The following is a 19,070-nucleotide window of genomic DNA, read 5'->3' as shown; positions in this document are numbered from 1 at the left end:
AATACGTCATCGACTTTTATTTTTAATAGATATTATCTTGAAATTCATGTCATTCAACATTTCATACGACATAAATATTTAAGTAAATAGACATTTAAAAATAAATGATAAAAATTTTTGAGTCATTGAAAGTATACATTTTAATTCTACACATTAACTTATGTAGTTGTATTATTTAAATATTACTAAAATTGATTAAAAAAAATAATGTATATTTTTACTGTGCTTGTGTATGTATTTATATTTATTTATGATCAATAATTTATTTTATCTTATATTTACTTTATTATTTATGTTTTTACATACAATTTATGTACTTATTGACATATTACATTTATTTAATAATAGCGTTTTTAATTTTTTATTAGAACCACTTATATACCTAAATTGGTTGAATAAGAATTAAACGATGTACGTACACAGCATTGTATCAAAGATGAACAAAATTTATGCAGCATTCATAAGAGTAGCATTGTGAAAATTTAATTTATAAGCCATCCGTACATTTGTAGAGGAAAGGGGTTAGATTAGACAATTGGATCGGATCGAAAGGGATGTTATCGTAACTCTCTCGGCTGAAGGGATGTAAATGCGGGACCTATCTGGTAAAGGGATATACACGCGTGTATTTTGTGTTTGTAATATACCTAAGGATATTGTGGATTAGGGTTATGACAATTTTGTATAATTTAAACCTTGTAACAATTTTAAGTCTGTGGGTGACATATTTTTCTTTACATTGTAACGAAAGGCTCAAAAATATTAAGCCGAAGCTATGTAGAGATAGATAGCAAATAACAAATATTCTATTTTTATTTTAAAGCAATTTATTAAAAGCGTTTTTAAATTGCTTATTAAATTTGATATAATGTAAGGTGAAGCTGTGAATGTTTTTGTGCTAATAAATTATTTTTACAAAATATTTATGAGCATCTTATATATGTTTACTAAAATTGTTAGATGTAAAGATTAGCTATTAAGCTAAGTAAATTAATAAAATAATAAAAATAATAATAATAATCTTTAAAAAAATTATCGTATTCGCAGTTGTCAAAAAGTTTGAGAGTTCATATTTTTTTAAATTGAATTTAACCCAATTGTATATCTGTTTCCTCTGTTGTTACAACGTCTAAATGCTAGGTTTATTTCGCAATATTTCAATATATAATATTATAAAGACTTTTTTAAATATATTTGTGAATATTTAATATCACAAGGTAGTTTTCCAACGAAGAAGATCGTATGAGGAGTCGTTAAAACTTTTGTTGTTTTGTATTCTCTATCCAATTTTTACTATATTCTTTATTTTTTTTACAAAGGCAAAAGTTTAAGTAATAATTTGTAATATTTGTTTATATTTATGAAAAAATATTTAAGGTTTTTGCTACATATACTTGTAAATATTATACATTTTACCAAAACCACTTTTTTCCACAAAAAATCGTATAATGGGTCGTTAAAACTTTTATATTACACATATTTTTTTGATTTAATAAAAACGAAAGTATCTGTATTTATTAATTAATAATTTCATTATTATAAAAGTGATAATGATCCTTTAGTTAGATATACTTGCAGATATGTTTTTTTTTTTACAAATATATCGTAGCATTTGGAAAATATCTTCATTTTTTTATTGGTTTTTAATTTAATTACGGATTTCTTTATACATACGTAGATTAATTAAAATATATAAGTTATGAAATTTTGTATTTATTTTTGTGCTATCTAGATATTTTTTCTATAGTATAGTGTTTTAAATATCGTTACTTTGTTATTTTAAAATTTTCAGAAAAATTCTTTGTTTATTCAAATTTTGGCTTTAAAAAATACATAAAAATCAGTTTTATGTATTTTATGTTAAAAATATTTCGACTGATGTAATAATTTTAGAATCCGAGTCTTAGTTTCAAAAAATAATGTACTTTTTTATAGTAAAAAAAATTGCTGTTACATTCGATACTTTTGTATGTTTTTCTATCTTGTACATTTTTGCTTTGGTCGCTTGGCGTATTAAAAATAATATTTTACTTATATTATTCTCATTAAAACACTTATAACCTTAATAGTTTGTAAACTTGTGAAATTTTTTTTAATTCAGAACATTTTATTTTTGTACTAATTTTTTTTTTCATTACGTAAATTTAAATTTATAAAAAAAAATAAAAATAAAAATGTTTGACACATAATATTTGTCCAAAGTGTATTAAAATTAATGCTATGAACAGAACGTAACATTTTAAAGTAAAAATTACAGTCTAAATTCACTTTTTTTATAAAATCTTATTCTAAATATGTTATTTTTTCTGCCACCTAACGTAAAGTCGTTTTTATTATTTAAACAGTTATATGTATAAAAAAAAATAGTTCAAATTAAAGCATATACTTAGGGTCAGTTGTAAATTTTATTTAAAAAATGTATTAGATGCATTTTATTTTTTTTTTAATTATAATTTTATTTATATTTTGCTCCCATAAAAATATTGTAACGTTCAATAAAAGCAATACTGATAACATTAGCATTGCTGCAATTTGGTATAAATAATATTATTAAAAGTAACGAACAGATCCATGCAACTCATTCTCACAATTCAATATTCTATTAAAGGTTGGTTCAAATATGTATGAAAATGAACGAATAATATTATTATGGAGCAGGATGTATTTTTTAATAAATCTTGTTTACGTGAAAAGATCTAAACGAGAACGAAGCGTATCGCATTTTCGATATAATTAAATTTGAGAAAGACTCCTGATTGGTAGTACACAAGACGCGATGTTAGATTTTGTTCCGTGACATACACATATTTTTATATAAATGAAGTTATATATATATATATATAAATATACGCTGTAAGGCAAATATTTCGCATACAAGGGTCGAGGGTGCGATTAAATTATTCATACAAAACTCCTAACCTACATGCCCGCTCTGCGATAAATTATGTAAGTGAATGAAGGCATCATGAACGCCGGGTGTCATTTATTACACGCCTTTCAGAAGAGTCAAAAAAGTTTTTTCATTTCATCACGGTTCATTTAAAACTTTTAACGGGGAACAAAGTGTTACGGGTAAGTAGGGTCAGGCTCACGTAGCGATTTGCCCGCGGAAAATGACGTGACGAGACTCGGGATTTGCCAATTTTTAAAGAAAATCATTTTAGAAAAGGTCTACATTTTTTTGTAAACTTAAAAATACACGTTTAAAGGAAGTTATTTAAGCAACTCATCGTGAACTTTATATATTTTTAAGATAGCGAAACTTCTACCTTAAAAAAATATGTCATAAGACCCAAGAGTGTTCGGCCGACATTTTTGTACTGGAGATCGAGTTATATATTTTTTAAAAATGCAAACTTTTACAGTGTAATTTTAATTTTGCTAACTATGCTTATCAAGGTTCTGTTTAATATTTTTTCTAATAAGTATCCTATGCAGAAACCTTAATTATGTATATGTATAGCATTTAAAGATGTGGATCTAACTTGACAAATTATTTATAGTGGAGTTTATTAGATACATGATTAATATTTGCCTTATACGTATATTTAATATCATTTTGGCTAGTTTTAATATTAAAAATAAAACCGTATAAAAACAATTTTGAAAACGCATTGGTCTAATAAAATTTTTAAAGGTAATTAAGTGTGCAACAAATATAACTAAAAACTATTTATAAATATACCGAAACGTAGCCTACTATTTTCACACATACACATATTTATATATAATATAATAAACATTTTTGTATCATTTTTCATGCTTTGAAAGCACATTTAATCACCGCTGCCGCTTTCGCTGCCCAAAGCTCGAAGCTCTTTGTCGGACAAAGCTCGAGGAGTAATAGTAAAACGCTCCCAAGTAAATATTTTTCTCATACACCGGTGTTATTGTTATTTTTGTTATATATGTCATAAGTGGAGTGCCCTTTGTGCTCGTGAGCCCTTTCTGATTATTTGTTCATTTTTATTATCTTCATGCAAAAAACTCACATAGCCCCTTTTAGTCTAGTGTTGTTTTAATAGGTTTAAAATGGTCACTAATTAATTATTTATCTTCAATTATATTAATTAATTAATTTCAGTGATACGGAAAATTTATATGTCACTTTGTGCATGTATAATATGGCGTTTGGATTATGGTTCATAATGCGTATCCGCTTCATAGCACTTATTACAAATTCATAAGGACATAAATCAACACACAAAACTAAACTTGTTAATTAACTTTAACGCCATTAATATTATATAGTATTGTAATAAGACATTTTTATACAATATATCACATACTTAACTAACACTAATCTATAAGAATATTATTAAAATTAATATTTTTAAATTTCATTAATTTTTTAGCGTCCCTTTTTATATAATTGATATGAGATTTTCAAGGCAATGTGTGAAAAAATAATTACACACAAAAAATTAGGAGTAGCGTTAAATTTTTAGCACTAGTAAGTACAGGATTATTAGTGCTAGACATTGAAAAGGCAATTGACATAATTTTGCACGACTGCTTAACATATAAATTATCTTAATATAAGCTTTCTGATTATCTTAAATGCATAAGATTGAAGCATTGATGTTTTACTTAATAATGAATTTTTTATATTGCGTTAAATTCCAGCTGTAGTCCCACAGAGTAGTTTACTAGTGCCGTTTCTCTTCATTATACATAATTATGACATCCCTCGTTTTATATTTACATACGTAAAAAATTTAAATACCCATTATATGATATTTGTAAATATTAATAAAACATACGAGTGAAGGAAACTGAAATAAAAATGAATGTTCTACATAGTATGCTGTGTTAAACTAAAAATACTTCAAATATCAGACAGGTTAAAGATATATTAATATTAAACCAGAAAATGTGGTCAACATTATTTAATCTTTAACCAAAAAATAATATTATTTTACTTATTGGAAATATATTTACCGGCGCCGTGTTTTTTACCTTTGAAACGCAGAATCACAGCCTAATCATATTTCGTCGACTGTTTTTTGGGTAAAGCGCCGGTAGTGGATGTGTTTTTGTGGAACGCCGACGTCTAGCCCCATTCCAAGTCCATTTTCCGCCCTCTGAGTATCCATCCTGGCTGAATCGCACCCCTACTTCCAGACTGCTATTGTTGTCTGCCATGGACTACATGTTTGGTATGCCTTTTTTCAGTTATTAATTACGAAGGTAGGAAAAGGGGCGAAAGTCAAAACTGACGTATCAGATTTATATTTAAAGATATTAAAACATTGAATCACTACTATCTACTTGTTGATTATTAATAAAATATCCCTAGCTCAAAATATATATTATTCTTTTTTATAGCTTTATGAATTGCGAATAATCTATTTGTAAATTAAATAAGGTATTATTTGATACTTTAACAGTTAAGGTCGGTCTAAAATATTCCCATTCTATAATTAAAATACAAATTATGTTCTCGCCATAATTCTACGTCATCTCCAAATCGTGCAAGAGATCATGTTGCATTCTTAAGGATTCTGGTGACTGCTTAGTACCAGATTTGACGGTTGAAATGAAAGAAAGGTTTTTTCTTTGGCTTCTAATTGTAATTTCAGTTGATTAAGTGGAACTCTATCATATAAAGCCAGTGTATTCTGTCATATAAAACCTTAAAGAATGAATAAATGTCTAACATTAAACAGACAGAACCAGACTCTTTGTCTAATAAAATTTATGACGTAACGATGTATAATTTTTTTTATTTAGACCGCGTCTTTCTCTTCTGGAGTATACTATTCAGGAATGCTATAATTTAGTATCTATTTGCTAAGAAATTAGCACTGATTTTTGTTTTTTGTTAAAATAAGGTCCAACGATTTTAATGCACTTGTTTTAAAATATTAATATATTTTGTTGCTGTGAATCTTTTTGTTTATAACTCTGATTTTAAAGACACAAATTATTAAGTTTTATGGCCTTTTTAAATGTTTTGTACCAAGAGATTATTTCTTTCTTTTTTATTAAAAATATAATTATATAAACAATAAAATTATAAATGCTTTTTATGCATTTCAATTTTTAATTTATTTTTAGATTGGTCTATAACGATGCAGAGTGTTGTACAGCAGACTCCCCAATAGCACGGTAAATTGGGGTCATACTATTTTTGTGCATTTAATTAGGAGATTAGAAAATACTTATACAATTTTTTTAAATATGTAGATACGAATTAGGATGTAGTGAGATATCCTTCCTTTGGCTCGCTCACACATAAATTAACAGGCACCCAAATAGAACATCCTCGATTTACCGTGTTATTGGAGGTACTACTGTATTTAATTTCTAATTCCTAAAAATAATTAAAATATGAGGATCAGCAAATAAACGTTTCATTTAATAAAAAATACTATAATATTTTTTTTTTAGTTTTTGAACATTTTATATATCTTAAATAAAATGTTTTTTTAGTTTTTTTTTATAATTACATTCATATATAATACAATAGTATGCCACTTATTCTCTAATTTAAATAGATATTTTTTATATATTTAATATAAAATTTATTATATAAAGTATCGTTTTAGCCATTATGTTATTATAATATCGAGTGTCAACTAATATTATATGCATTTAATATTAATTGCTACATACGCAGAATTGGTAAAATATTATACGGTGAAATAGTATTAATATAATTTGAATATTTGAAAGGATCTGTTGATTATATAATACCTATGTTGTGATATCGGCAATTAATTTTAATATATTTTTTATATATCCTAATGGTAGTAAAAATTAACCAAAAACTTTTATTTTCGAGTTGATTAATTGAACAACTCTACTAATAACAATTATATGTATCAACTTACATTATTAATCATAAGAAAGCCAGTTTGAATTGTGATAAATCGTTTTAACCGTATTTTGTTAAAATGGGACACCACCGTGACAAACCTTTAAACAATTAAAATCGCAAGGTACACGCTCAAGTAATATAAAAGTACGCCTTGAGAAAATAAAACGCTCTATACGACCGTTTCTGACCTGCCATAGTGCTCAACGGTAATTTGTTTGAAAAAAATAACTAGTCATCCTTCTGTAGCTTTTCGTCCCGTTAAACAAGTGATTTTCGTGTTAGGACTTTCTCTCAGAGTTTTTCTCTGACACTACTTATATTCAGATTTAAACATCCATTTTGGAGTTCAAGGCATCAAAATTTGGAACGCAACCAAGAAGATAAAAGAAGCTACTGCTTCTCTCTTCGCATCTATTATGATATCCCACATCGGTAACACATCTCAATTGTTGCACATTTTAATTATTTATTAAAAAACTTTGTTTTAAATAAATAAACCGGTGGACGCTAAGGAAATGACAATATATTTATTATATATATCTATGCATAGCGTCTACTCAATATAGCACATTTTAACTTTGCTAAGAGGTGTTGTTGACAATTCGTGTTGTTATTAGCTGTGAGATTTGCACTGCGAGTGTTACGATCGCGTCCCTAATTCTTACACGTTGCGGCCAGGATGTCAGTGCTTGGGAACGCTTCTTTTGCTTGCCAAAAACAATTATGGTTTCGGTGATAGCCATGAGTAGCTGAAATCAATTATGTTGGATTGTGTTTATATAATTTAGGTGTGGAACATCATTTTTATATTATGTTTAATGATATATTTTTTTTTGTATCATGAAATTGAGGAAACCTTTAAAGAAATAATTGTAAGATTTGTAATAAAAAATAAAATATAATTCGATTCATCAGTATTAATAAAATTCGCTTAATCAATTGAATTTTAATACTATCTTGATATTTTTATATGTGTGTATAATTATTTTTTACTTTTACAGCAACTTCTTCTATTTTATTATATATGCTAGTAGTTTTTTTATGAAATTAACTTAGAAATTAAATTTATTAGTTTATTATTAAAAATTAAAAAAAAATTATTAAAAATTCAAATTAGTTTATTTAACAAAAAGCTTCGAGTCGAAAAATTCTATAATCAATCATAACTTGCAAGCAAACCTTCATTTCCAAGCATTTAAACGGTGTAAAGTTTTAAGTAGTCTTTCGACAGTTTCCCGAATCATCGGTTTGTTAAAGCATTTTAATTGAAATAAATATGGAAACGAATAAGTTTGTCGTTACCGAAATTTGACTCTAGCAAGAATGGAGCCAAGATCGAGATTAGTCAAAGCGCCACGTTCTTGAAATTCCCTTCATGGTGTCTTTCGCTGCCTGCCTGACTGCCTGAATTGCACGAATATTTTAGAATTATTATTATCATTATTATTCGATGAAACCGCAAAACTTTCACTAACTAGAAAGTTTCAGCGGATAGCTGGTAATGTGTATTCAGCGCACACATTTTACAGAAATGTGAATATTATATTAATTTTTTCATTTCTATTTACCCGAATAAGTGAAAGTCAGGTCTTAAAAATATATTTACTTACTGAAAATATCTCAATCACCAAAACTACATTTTTCTAACTTTTTATGTTCAATTGCGGAGTAATAAAATAGAGAAAGCTTTTGTAGGTTATCTTCATCTCAACTTGCAATGTAACCAAAAATCACAAAAATTGTAAAGAGACATCTATCGGTGTCAATCTAAGAACACAGGAATTTGTTTATTTATTTCTATTCATTGTAATGATGCAATAATTCTAAATTATTGTATTTATATACGTGCTATGATACTTTAAGGGTCCTGCAAAATTAACTGTAGCGGTAAATTGTTGACGGTGAATTGTGTGCAATATTTTTTTTAACTATTAGCTTTGTAGAGATCTATGATATACATATTATGCAGTTCTGTTGATTTTATTATAAAAACTTTATTTTTAACTGTCTAAAGCTATTCCTTCTTTATATTAGGTGTAGTAAAAAGATGGACAGCTTCTTTATTTCACGCACTATTTGTTTTTTGATAAACTGATATTTTTTTTACGTTGGTAGTTATTACACTCAGAGATTTGGTTATTTTGATAAAATTATAAAATAAAAATTTGGCGGTCAAATACAAAATGTTGAAAAATACTTCCGGCAAATGTGTTAAAGAATCGTATATTGAAAATAATATACAAATATATTAAAAATGACAATGAATCTTTATTGAATAAATTGCTGAAGGTAAACCAAAAGCAAAAAAATCACGTCAAGTTAAGATGAATATCAATATTCTTCTTACGATTTTTGTTTAATCATTACGGTGTAATCCATTAATAATTATAGCTTACAGGTGGTATGGTCAATAAAAAAATATTGCTTTGAATTTTTACACCATTTTCGTGAGGCAATCCTAATAAAACAACCAGCTTTATGGTAACATATCTTATTTTACACCAACTTTCACTTCATTACTTTTATGTAATTGTTCAAACAAAATCCTGTGTCATCACAGCAGGCACCGTATTAAATTAACACGGCCCTTTTGCGACCTTACTCTATTTACCTGTATAAAGAGGATATTAAAAGGACAGCGTTTTGCGACCATATAGTGAGCTAAAACTATACCAAAAATTATATTTTATGAATATTTTGCAGATTAAAAAAACACTGCTAGAAAGACTACGCGACTAAATAAAATATCTATCTTTTAGCAAAAACACAGAATTTATGTAAACATGTAATTCTTTTTAACTCTTTTTTCAACTTTAATCGGTTCTAGTGTCTGGTTTTAAATACATATATAAACTATGTGCTATTTGAGATTAATCAGTTGCTAACCCTAATTTTATATAAAACAAACAATATTTATTATTTATGAGGTTGAGGATATTTTAAAATGGAACATTCTATATATATTATAAGCTAAATTTAATGACTATTTTTATCGATGGTTTCAGAGAAACGTAATACACGATACTTTACACTGTGATATTTTGCGTGAATAAGTTGCCATCTCGAGATGCATTTTATTTTAAATAATTTAATGCTGTAAATAAATAATTATCTTCATTGAGATAACTATACTCCGATACGATATTGAATTTGCTATATGCTGAACAGTAGTTTTATTCCATGTTTAACTTCATAATTTATTGTGTGTCATATAAAATCTCTTACAAAAAATATATCATTAAAAAAGCAAAAAATAAATATAGTACAAAATTTTTAACCATAAAAAGCACACCATAGTTAACTAAAAAATTTTACTTATGAAGAGTAGTATTAACTTGTATCTGTTAATTAGGTACGTCACTAAAATTGTGTCTGTTCCTATATTTGTTTTTTGGCAATTTAATATTGAAGGAGACTCGTATAAATATAATTAAAATAAATTAATAGTACTGTTCCACGTAATTCGAAACGTCTGGTCACCTCACTTATTCAATTACTAGTTGAATAAATTTAAATTTGACAATAAATATTTTTATATATGTGTATACAAATATATTATATGATATCTCTATTGAAAATTATATCACATAAATAATAATATTTATATGATAAAACATGTTTCGCGTACTAAGGTAAAACGTCCCAAAAGACAGGATTACAGTAAAATTGAATAAAAGACAAATTATTAATATCACATTTGTGTATCATATCACACATAGACACACATGTTATATTACGCACATACATAAAGCTCGAATCCTCGCCGCTTTTGTGCGGAAGCACTTCAAAGTGAGCGGAAATATGTTTTCATGAAAAACATATTTCCTTTTTATCGTCGAGATCACAATGGGATTTCGCACACCCACGCAAAGGGCTTTTCCCAAAACACGCCAGATTTGTGCGTATCCCATCGTACGTCGATGGCAATTAGTTAAAAGTTACTTTTCAGAGTTCACTCGCTCTAAAGACGTTGAGAGAGTGACGAGACACTTGACTTGACTTTGCTGTGAAAGCCTCTCAGTAATTATGTGATAATAGCTTGATAACAAAACGTTAGTTGTGTAAAGTGAACGAACTGGGATAAAGCTTTCCGTTTATGATCTTAAACCTGTGATTCTCAAAGTGTTTCTTGTCGCAATAAATAATATAAATTATTTGTTAGTCTTTTAATGCGAGACGATTTATACGAACTTTTTAAAAAATACAAAAATGCAATTTTTTTTCTTCATACATAATTTCACTAAGGATCTTAAATTATTTATTGATCATATTTGCGGTATTTTGAAGCATTGATATCTAGAAGACGTTGCTTCTTTATTTATTCTTCTTCCCCTGAACTCTTATAAAACTATAAGTCTTAAACAATTCCTACAGCGTATTGTTTTAAAAATTCAAGCTCTATCTGAGTCAAAAGTGTTCGTTCAATGTCAGCTCGTTTACACGGGGCGGTCATTAAATTTAGTCCTGATCACGATTTCGTTCTCCCCTACGCCACCACCCTGTCTTTCATCTACCACTTGAAGAGTCCTTGCAAGGGACGATTTTATTGTTCATGGGCCGCCCTCGGATTTTTTTTTCAAGCACATTCGATCCCAGTAAGGGGCGTTAGGTACATACTTATAAGTATTTTTCGAAATTTTGAATTATGATCAATGCCTGTTCGGATCAATGGCTAAAGCGATGTGTGTGCTTTTGAATAATAAGAAAAACCCCATAACCCTTATCGGTGTTTGAGCAAGCTGAGATTTATTTTCCCTTTTGCTTTGCGTGCTTTTAGAATTCCAAGACAGAAGCTTTTTATGATTTTGTACGCCTTAAGATGGATCAACTACCGCGTTTTCATTCCAATTGAGTGTGTATATTTTTTTTATATTCAATTATCGTTAATAGATTTTATAATCGAAATACATATATTAAAAAAATACATAAAAAATCAGAATTTCATCGGATTTTTTCTTATTAATTAAACAATTGATATAATAATTTATTTATTAAAAATAATATTAATTAGATAGTCTCCTCTGGATCTTTTGTAGCAGCCGATCATTTCAATGACTTTCTCGCACATTTCGGGTGGTATTTCGGCTATAACTTGACTAATGTTGGTTTTTACGTGCTCTAACATTTCAGGTTTGTCAGCGTAAACACGACACTTCTAACCTGCTGGCTAGCTATGCTAGACAGCAGTCTAACATTTTTTTATTTGCGAATTGTTTGCTCAAAAAGACGATGATATTAACAATAATCTTTTCGTAAATATTTATACACAGTTCGTGAAGAATTGTATTTATATCTGTAAAACTATTGAACTTTACAAATTATTAGAATTTTAAAAATAGGTCGAAAGAACGAAGTTACCTATGTCTATAGAACATGACTTTGTGAAGCAATTGATCTTTTATTTTTCCAGATTAAAACATTGTGCTCACATTTTACGATGTACAGTTTAGTCGCATACGTTAATCTTGAATTTTATGTTTTGGTCAATTGCCAGTAAGTTGCCAGTAGGTTGTTTCTTCTTTTGTTTTGATGTTCTAAATCGAGACTTTTTTTATCATGTATTGTTATGTGATTGGCAATAAGATAAACCCTCCTCCTTTATTTTAACTTATTACCGGCAATTGATCTTACGTCTATTTTTGTAAAAAAATATTTTATTACTCAAACTTTAATTTATAAAATCCCTATAATAATTAATTGTCTTATTCTATGCTGTGCCATACTTTGTCTTTAATAAGACTTACTTTGTAACAAATAAATAAAAAAATTGTTTAATATAAATAAAAAATATAAAATCCTTTGATTGTGTGAGGCAAACAGTTGTAAACTAAAAATGTAAAATAATATACGTATAAGTATGTTTCTTTAAAGTAGTAGTAAACTCTCAATTCTAGGAATGGAAATCCTATTAATTTAAAATTCATATTGCTAAAGAACGTTCATTTTAAATATAAAAAAATTGATACGAAATACTCACATAAAAATCGTTATGCTAAAGAGTTATATTGAAGCATTTATGCTACACCAAGATTTTCATTACATATTTTCTTAATGAAAACAAATTACTTGAATTAATAACATCAAAAATATAAGCATTCTTGCAAAACATTGTTTTAATGGTACTGATAAATAATTTATGAATACAAAATTAAGGCAGTAAATAATTAAATTATTTTATACAATTATGTATACTTAAAGGTCAATAGCCTAAGACAATACCTAAAGATTCAAAAGCTTCGCCTGTTAATAACAAATCACAAATGTAATAAGATATTACAAGGAACGCAAAATAAAATATTAAAATAATGGAGTTCAATGTATATTCTTTGTTAATAAATATTTAAATAAGTTCCATATAAGATAAAAATTGATTATTTTAAAACAGTGAAGTAATATTAAGTTTGCTTTATGCAACGTTTATTATACATTCACAAAGTATTTGGAAGACTTCTCTTTTCTGTGATGCTTACTCTTGACTGTATAATTTTTTTTTTATTTAATTAAATAAATTAATCAAAATTTATTTTTATAATATTGTAGAGCTTACTTTCGTTGTTTTGTTTATGTCGGAAGGTTAAAACTTTCAAATTTTGTATCATGTCGGGATGTCAAGATTTTCGGTGTTTTACTTCACGTTCTGACATAACTCGAAAGTGGTGACTTTCCGGCGCGAACAAAACACCTAAAGTGGTGACACCAACGTGAAAAAACACCGAAACTATAATACGTACTGAAATATTTTTATATCCGGTGAAACCTTAAATATTTTAATATCCAGTTTCCTTCAGTAAATAATAAAGTATCGATTTAGGTATTTATATTCTCAATATAAAATTGCTTCATTTGCATCGTTAAGCGTCAGTATTTGTTTGCCGAAAGAGCAATCCAGCGACGCCAAACATGTTCGCTACCCGTGCGTGTAATATTATCGACGTCTAAGATTGTTCCGCCCCCACCATCGAAAGAGCCGAGAGGCTTTAATTAAAATATCAAGTATGAAAGTGAGGTGTGAGAGGTGAGCGTGTGTCGCGTCTGGTGGTGGTGGCATTGAACAAGAAAGAGGCGAACCCACCTCCACCCCCCGGTCGGTATTAATTACTGAGCGTCGCGACGCCACCCCTAAAACCACCACCCCTTCCACACTTAGATGCATGCACTTTATACACAGCCCGAGGGTATGCAGCAGTCACAGCCGAGGTATGCTTTTCCGGCAGTTTGTCGACGTTCGACGTTTATGCTACGCAAACATGTTATGAATACGTGGGCATTATTGAGCATATATACGTGTGATACATTTGTATTATTAAGAACTTAAGTCCTTGCAGTGATAAAAGCATATGTGTTTTTGCATTTTTTTATTGGGAAGTACTAATAAGTACGACCCTATGAAATCATTGGGCCGTACTCGAAACTAATGAAGATGGTTCCGCCTGCATCCCAAAAAATTGTGCATATTACATTTTCGGCAGATTTTGCCGTCTTCGCCTTCTTTAGAGCCAGATCATTTCCAAAAACCCACTGTTTCAACTGTTCCTTTGTCTCTGAAGTGTAGTGTTGGATTCATGTTTCATCAATAATTATGTATTGATGCAAAAACTCGTTATGATTGCGACGTATCGATCACTCAAGACCATATCGTTTGTCGATCATTTCTGGCGTAGTCACCTCAAGTGGACGTCCCGAACAATGATAATTACTTATGGATGTACGACCACATTTAAGCTCCTTCATCCAATTTTTAACAGTTTTAAACGCTGATGTGGCATAAGCTTTATCCAACTCGGTTTTGATTTGTTGTTGTTTTGCCTTTTACATGAAAATGTTTAATCATTTCATGAAACTCGTTTTTTTCATTGTTGGAAAATAACAAAAAGTTTACTTTATAAAAAAAATATGACGCGTTTTATTCAAACATATTTATAATTTTCTACTCACTTTATTTTTTGATGTTTTTTTGGTAAATCGTAACTGACCAAAAATAATAAGTAAAATTGGAATTTCATTCGAATAAATTGGCGAGTGGTTCTTTGGCTCCTGTTATAAAAATTTAGGAAACATACAGAAGCGTTCAATCAAAGAATATAATTTTCTAGACTTATTATTCCAAAAGAAAAAAGAAAAAAGAAAGACGAGCTTCTCATTTTTGGAAAGAAATATGCATAAATTTCAAATAAAAAAATATGTTAATAAGATAAAAAAAATATGTTAAAAAAATAAGACGTCAAGGTCTTCGAAAAAAATGTTTTAACTCTTGAATCCTTATATTTTTTCGAAAAATTTCCAAAGAAGTATTAACATTCAACAATATATTACAGTAAAAATTTAGCAATAAAACATTCTGATGGCGTTGAATAAATGGACAATATTGTTTCGGTCTTTTACTACTACCAATTTATATCAAAAATATTGTTTTTTGTCTGTAATACTGGTATTATTTCAATCCCTACTTGAAACCAATAAGCCTAGACTTTTTTCAAGAAAATAACACATTTCATGAGAAAAATAATTGTTTAATGACATATTTTATTTTAAATAGTAATGTGTTTTTCTATAAAAATGCCTAATGATAATATTTGAAGGATGGCTCTGATGCTCTGAATGCATCTTTGAAGACTTCAGTCCCTAAGAACAAGGGATGCCTGAAAACTATGCGAATGGCGGCCTTGGTGTTATGAGCTCTTATATAAAAGTGTGCTGTTTATAAGCTTTACTGACTGGGAAGTTGCTCTTGATCTGGTTCTTAGAAACGCCGTTATCTCTTTTGCCAAACGGTCGCCGCAGAATTTTCAAAATTAAAAATTTTGCTAAGTTTTGATGTGAAATGGGAGGCTTTAAAGGAATTTGTTAAAAAACACAAACTTACAAAATTCAAAGCTTATCTCATTAAACCTTCCCTGAGATCCACCTATTAAATTTATCAATATGAGTTTTATAAACAAGTAAATGGGCTATTTTTAGGGCTTATAAAGCGTTAAAAATGGCAAAAAAATATGAAAGCAAAACACATAATTTGAGTTTGAAAGAATCGGAAGTCGTAAGTAAAATAGAATAAAACATATACTTATTTTTTAACTAATGGAAAAAACTATTGTAAATGTCGAAAAGCCATTTTGGCGAAGCGTCGAGAAAGCTCTTTAAAACGCAGTAAAAATTCAACAATATAATAAAAAAATATTTGGAATTGTGTTGAAAAAAATATAATAATAATAATAATACTATTATAAATATATTATATAAATGTAAGTAATTAGGTAAATTAAGAATTCTAATGATTTTTCAACGCATTTTCTGCCAGTTAAAATCGAGTATCGTTATTATACACCCGTCCCGTGCTTATCAAAGGACTGTTAAATTAGATTGTGATTCCTCTTTGCGTTGTTCGTTCGCTTTTTATTGACTTGGTTCAACAAAATATGATTCATAAACCAGGAATTTCCCCACCCCCTCCCTGCGAAAAACTTCAAACGGCAACGTAATTTTAATACTCAAAAGCAATAACGCGAATTTAATCGACTTTTTTGCGCGACATCGTCATCGTCGTTTCCCTAAAAATAAACATCTTACATTCTGGCGGTTCACCTGTCAGTCGCGCGCTCACTTTTCTTTCAGTGGATGTCTTTAAAAAAATTCGAAAGCTCGCTGTGATTAATGAGCGGAGCTTTCGCTATGACAAGTGACGTCACCGGCCGTGACCAGATTTACCAAACACCGTTTCTGCCTTAATGCCGCGCTATTCATACACAAATTTGATATACATTTTTATGAATCTGACATTCATCCAAATTGCTAATAAGATTGTGATTAATTTTGCGCCATGATTTATGCCCTCGTTTTATCGGATAATTTATTAAATATAAACTCGTTATAAAAATGAGTGATGTCTTAATTTTATCTGGTGTACGTTTAATTATAAGGCTAATGTATCGCACGTTAATTAACACATATAGAATACCTTAACTATATAGATTAAATAAGTATTTGAGTTTTTATTTTAATAAATAATAGTAGTGTCATTTCAGTGCAAAGTGACTATTATTTTTCATCTGATTTGCTTTTATTTCTATAATTAAAAAGCCTTTGATTTGTTTGAACAATGCGATTAAAACTTAGCGGCTTGATGAATCGCTTATCCAGAATGAGTTAAAAGTACTGAAACATCGCTAAACAAACTTTGTTAAAGTTCAGGGAGACGATAGAAGAAAGCTTAATTTTAAATTTTACCATGTTTGATTTCTAACACAGCAACTTTAGATTTATAGTTAACTAAACATACTTGCACAGTTTCTCTCCTTAGCATTTAAAGATTAAGCCATCTCGTTCGATTACTCGCAAACTCCTGCCGAAAGGTTCGAGCCGAGGATATACCAAACGATTAAGCCGTTAAAGCGAACTTTAAGGCCGAGAGTAAAGTTGAACCATCGCAACTTACTCTCCCTACTCAAGTTATTGTTTATCCTACCGATGATGCAAAATTTCTTCTTTTGTTCCAGGGCGTTCCTCTGTCGAACATTCTGAAGAAGCTGAAGAGCTGTTGACCGAGCAGCTCGAGACTAGGTAAGGATTAGCAGATTTGTCAAATTGAACTTCAAACTTTGATACCCGCGCAACGTATCTGGGTCACGATAATTAATTCGATAAGGGTTCGAACGAGAATTCCAAACCATTTTTCTGCAATTTCCATTTCACCCTTGGATCGTTTCCATATTCACGTGTACGCACTTTTGGAGCTTTATTCAATTATATCGCTCGATAGAAGGATTCTATTTTGTGAAATAAATGTATACACATGTTATAAATTTAAGTTTTTAAATGCAAAAATTTTGTTGTGAATTTTAATCTAAGTTTAAAGTAAAAGATTGTGTTTCAAGTATTTAATTAGTAAATGTAACTGAGATAATAGGGAAATACGTGTAGTTTTCATTAAGTATGCAATATATTTTTAAGAAAATATACATGTTCCTAGTTTTTAGGATATTCATATTAACTACCCTTGAATACATATTTCTTGTATTTAGTAATCTCTCAATAATAATATAATAAATATGTTCATCTTTTTTAAATTATTTCTCATTTTTAATGCTGCTACAATTTTTTTCTGGCGTAAATTAAATTATGTGTACGATTACTATATTAAGATTTTTTCGAAGCTTTACTTTTTTTCTGAGATTCAAAAAAACATATCGATAAATCACTCATTAGTGATTCATTAGAACAACTATAAATAATTTTTCTTTATAATCTTCCAAGCGATCTCTCCGTAATCAATCTATTGCACAATTTATCAGGATGTTTCTCCAGTCTTTGAAAGTATTTCTGTCTTGTAATTTTCACTCCTTTCTTAAAAATTTTCATTTTCATGTCTTTGTAAATAAAAAATTTTAGAACTCCGTAGAAACGGAGTATCTAATAGTACTCTTAAATTTTTTTTTGCACCTCTGAACTATATCTGATTAATTTTAAACCTCTGAATGTTAGAATTGCTTGCTTATCCCTAGAGTTGAATATCGTACATGCAAATTGGCTCAAGGATGAATGTATACGAAGAGCTTATTCTCCTCTGTCAGCTCGGAGGTTTTGCCAATTAGCCAGTAATATTTTCTCAGACTGAGTACTAGTTGTTTTCTTTCACCATAAATATGGGATTTCCAGGTGAGCCTTCTGTCTAAGTGAATCTCTAAATACTTTGTACCATCCCATTGCCTTATTTAATTGAACGGAAAGACACATTTTTTTTTATAATGGTGAACGTAACATGAACAAACTTTTGCTCATTTGCTTTTATTCTCTAAATACGCAGCCATTACTATATTTTGCTTATGTTTTCTTGGAGATAAGTAGACACTGTATCCGAGTTTTCATGAGAAGCCATAATAACTTTGTCATCAGCAAAGGTTGCTGAAGTAGCTGCTGTATATATAAGGTACAGTACTGACCCTTGTACACTGCCCTGAGGTACTCCAAATTTTATTATTTAATGATTTTGTATAGATTGCAAGGTAGATTCTTTTCAATTTTATATGTTAATCTCATATGCCACACTTTATTGTAAGCCTGACTTACATCCAGGTTTTGCAGCTAAGTAATATTACCTCTCTTGAAGATTTTTATTAATCTGTATTAATTGTATCTGGTTACTGTAGTATTGGGTTTATTATACGTAACAGTAGTTTCTCAAACATTTTTTTTAAAAATAGGTAAACGACTAATTGGTCTGTAAGATTTCACGGTTTCAAGATTCTTTACTGGT

General features: G+C 28.9%; 1 protein-coding gene across 7 annotated transcripts in view; it reads left to right on the top strand.

The window, feature by feature from the left end:
- Positions 1-19,070, top strand: part of mub (poly(rC)-binding protein mub) — a 259,626-nt gene that overhangs the window by 157,142 nt on the left and 83,414 nt on the right. For 6 of the 7 annotated variants that reach the window (XM_088205225.1, XM_088205227.1, XM_088205224.1 and 3 more), the window contains one exon: positions 17,314-17,377. The exons of the other annotated variant lie outside the window; for it this stretch is intronic. The gene's annotated coding sequence lies outside the window, so the exon portion shown is untranslated. The remainder of the gene's footprint in view (positions 1-17,313; positions 17,378-19,070) is intronic. 7 annotated transcript variants of the gene reach the window in all.

The sequence above is a fragment of the Plectrocnemia conspersa genome, unplaced genomic scaffold (assembly GCF_051122295.1).
Source record: "Plectrocnemia conspersa isolate PC_06_02 unplaced genomic scaffold, ASM5112229v1 ptg000002l, whole genome shotgun sequence".
Lineage (NCBI taxonomy): Eukaryota > Metazoa > Arthropoda > Insecta > Trichoptera > Polycentropodidae > Plectrocnemia > Plectrocnemia conspersa.
Note: the sequence above shows the minus strand (reverse complement) of the source record. Positions and strands in the feature narration are given on the sequence as shown.